This window comes from Trichechus manatus, unplaced genomic scaffold (assembly GCF_000243295.1).
Source record: "Trichechus manatus latirostris isolate Lorelei unplaced genomic scaffold, TriManLat1.0 scaffold00080, whole genome shotgun sequence".
Classification (NCBI taxonomy): Eukaryota; Metazoa; Chordata; class Mammalia; order Sirenia; family Trichechidae; genus Trichechus; species Trichechus manatus.
The window spans coordinates 7194909-7198419 of NW_004444016.1; positions in this window are offsets into that span (position 1 = coordinate 7194909).

Below are 3511 nucleotides of genomic sequence, written 5' to 3' on the forward strand. Positions count from 1 at the left end.
GAGTCAATATTCATTCTTCCCAGGCTGCTTTCTAAGGCTACTACATACTACAGCCTAAGGAAAGCCGCCTTTCACCCCTCTAGTCTGAGAAAAAGCCCATACTTAGGGGGCATATCCTGAAATTAACTCTTATTTCAGTAGTGAAAATGTGCTAAATATCCTATTTATCACTGAATTATTTTCGAAAAGGTATTAGTCTCATTTGCATTTTAGATATAAAGTAGGCGAGAAGCTGGTATATAATGGCAGAAATTTTATACATAGCATAAAATAAGTACGTGTTTATGTGGAGAGATCCAGATCTCAGTTGTCTGCTGATCTGAGCTTTAAATCCATAGTTTAAGCATGCAAATGATATTTAAATTGTATTCTGTCTAGAAACTTCATCGGTTGCTTCTGCTTTGGGGAACTAAGAACTCAGTTCTAGGTGACCAGTCACTTTTCCAGAAAATCAGGGCACTCCCAAATTCAAACCTCTTCAGAACCCCTCGACATAAGTGTTTGGGACGAAGGGAAAGAAATTTAGACTCCGAAGTTGGGCCAGGAAGATGGGCAGTTTGAAGCCCTAGTTTTCTGACCCCCTGGAAGCGATCACTAGCACTGAAGAATGGCTGGAACCATTGGGCGGGCCCCCTCATCGAAATCTCATTGGCCTTGTTGCTACCTTGAGCTTTCATGAGGGGGCAGAGGCTTGGTTCCGTGTAAGTTAAATCCTTGAGGAAGAGCAGCAGCCCTTCTAGACAGTACTTTATCAGATCTGAAACTCAGCGCACAAGTAGGAGCATAACCGCCCTGCCCCATTCTGTGCAGAGACCCTGCCACTCAACCTTTGCATCCCTAAAGGGGCTGGGGTCTGTGCAGGGTCCTGATTGCTACTGTGCGAGCTGGGAGGAGCTGCTGCTTCTTCACGTGTGAATTTTTGTGCGGCGGGAGTGCACCAACAGTTTCTAAGTCCCCTTCCCGACAACTTGGGTGCAGAGGAGGGAGTGCAGAAAGTAAGCACTGAGAGCCCTACTCAGTACTGGAGATTGCCCCCTAAGGGAAAATTCTTTACAGGGTCCAAAGCCTAGGTTTCTACCTCTCAGAGTGGGTCTCCCCTTTAGGGAGCCACGTCAGGGACCACTGGACATGGGTGGGTGGCTCTAGGTAGGGATTACTCCAGTTTCCTCTTTGGTGGCCAGGGTACTTTGCCCTGTTTCTTCCTCTTTATTGGGAAGTAGCTATGGGTCGGCCCAGATCTGAAGTAGTTAATGCTGGATAGAATGGGACTTTGCTAAGAGAAAAGGAAGCCATGAATACCTAGCAAGCAGATTTGTCTAGAAGGTGAAGGGATATATTAGCAGACTTCGAGGGCTCAGACATTGACAAAGTTTATGGACTGGACTGCCCTAAATTTTGTGATTATTAGTCCTCTCTTTTCCAGGAAGCTAGGTAACATGTACTCAGCTTTCTCTGGGCCTAAAAGGAGGGGAGGCACGTCTCCTTACTTTCGTGGGAAGGGATGTTTATGGAAATGGAAGCCACATACGGGATAGGCACATCCTTCTCAGGAGGGAGCCCTGGTGGTGCAGTGGTTAAAGAGCTTGGCTGCTAACCGCAAGGTTGGCAGTTCGGACCCTCCAGCTGCTCTGTGGGAGAAAGATGTGACAGTCTGCTTCCGTAAAGATTTACAGCCTTGGAAACCCTATGGGACAGTTCTACTCTGTCCTATAGGGTCACTATGAGTCGGAATCAACTGGACAGCAGTGGGTTTGGTTTTATTTTTTCTCATGATGGAGGCAGCAATGCATGCTTGAGAAAGGCAGGGGAAGGGCTTCAAGGTCTGTATCCTCCGAGCTCCTGCAGAAGGTGATGGGAAAAGTATAGTAGCATTGGCAGGGGGTCCCCTGGAGAAAGTCTTAGCTTTTCCCCAGCTGCCAGAGCTGCAGACTGCAGTGAGGGAGTATGAACATTTGCTGTCTATTTGCGAGAAGGAAAATAGGCCCTGTATTATACATCAGATCTAGGAATAGAGAAATCAGTTATTTCTGAGCCCCCTCTTTACTCCTGGGCCCCTTTCTGAGCCCAGAGAGGTCCCCTTTCGCTGTCACTGTTGAGACTCATTGGTTAATTAATGGTTGGTAGCCTAGCTGTCTGCCTGAAAACTAGCAGTCATTTAACGTTTTACTCTTTTTTGGGGGGGGGCTTTTTTTGGACACATATGAATTCGTTGGAGGAAGGGCAAAAGGGGTGAGCAAACCTGCTTTATGAATCCCTTAAGGGTCTACGTTTCCCAGGAAATTCCTGACATTTTTAGCTCGTGAATTTCCTAAAGCCTCCCTGGTTTTATCCATTCTAGGTCCTTCCAGAAAGGAAGAGTGGGCTAGGGGCTTCGGCTCGGCAAGGCCTGGTTCATCCGTAGAGCTGGCCAGCTACCCAGGCTGGGCTCAGCCCTGAGCAGGGTGCCCCCCTTACCCAAATCTCAGAAGGAGGAGGGGGAGGCAGGCGGGCAGTCGTGGTCCCAAGGGGGGTTGGCTGCAGGTTTTTGGGTGAGTGTGGGGATTCTTTTTGATTGTTGTTTGGGGGAAGGGCAAAGCCAACGGGAAGAGGCACTGCGGCCTCCCCGGCCCTGGTGCGGCTGCCGTCTTCCCCTCGGCTCCCCCACGCGGGTGAGTGCGCCTGCCCGCCTGCCCGGCCGTGCGGGGCTGCGGTTGGGGGGAGGGGGGAGTGGGATCATCTGAGGCCAGAGCTGCTTTGCCGTGCGCGGGGAGGGGGAGCGGCTGGAGCGAGGGGAAGGACGGGCTAGGTGTCTGCTGCTCCGTGCCGCTGCCGGCGCCCCGGCCTCGTCCCTGGCAGCCCCCTCTGCAGCTGAGAGTTACCGCCTCACCACCTCTCCTCTTCCTCTCCTGCCTCTGCGGCCAGGGCTCTGCGGTAGGAGACAGCCCAGCCAGGCAGCGGGTGGGCCTGTTTGGGTTTGGGTCTGGGTCTGGCTGGAGCCCGCAGGGGAGGGGTGGCCGTGACTTGGTGTCCCCTCTTTGCAGCGGACTCGACTGCGCTGTGCAGGCCCCTCCCCCGACATCCTCTTTGGGGTCACTGGAAAGCAGAGTTCAGGCCTGCTCTCTGGGCTTAGTATGGCAATCCCCTCTTCAACCCTATTACCCTGTCCGGACCGAAGCCACTCAGGGTCTGGCCAACAGCGACAGCCACAGTGGTGGTGGTGGCAGTGGCGGCAGCTGCGACGCGGCGCGTCCTGCTCCTCCCCCTCCCCAGCCAGGGGTGTTGATGACGACCGGTGGGTGGGCGCCGCCTGGCGGGCGGGCGGACAGGGGGTTGGCAGCGGGGAAGGGGCGCGGGTCACGTGCCGGCAGGCGGGTGGGCGCGTACAGTAGGGTGCCCTGCTACTGTACTCGGGAGTCAATGCCCTGTTACCGGGTCTCGTCTGTCTCGTCTCTCCCGCAGATCTCGCGAGAGTAGCTGACTGGCTGTGGGGGTTGCGGCGGCAGCAGGCGGAGCCGGGGAGGGAAAGCAGCGG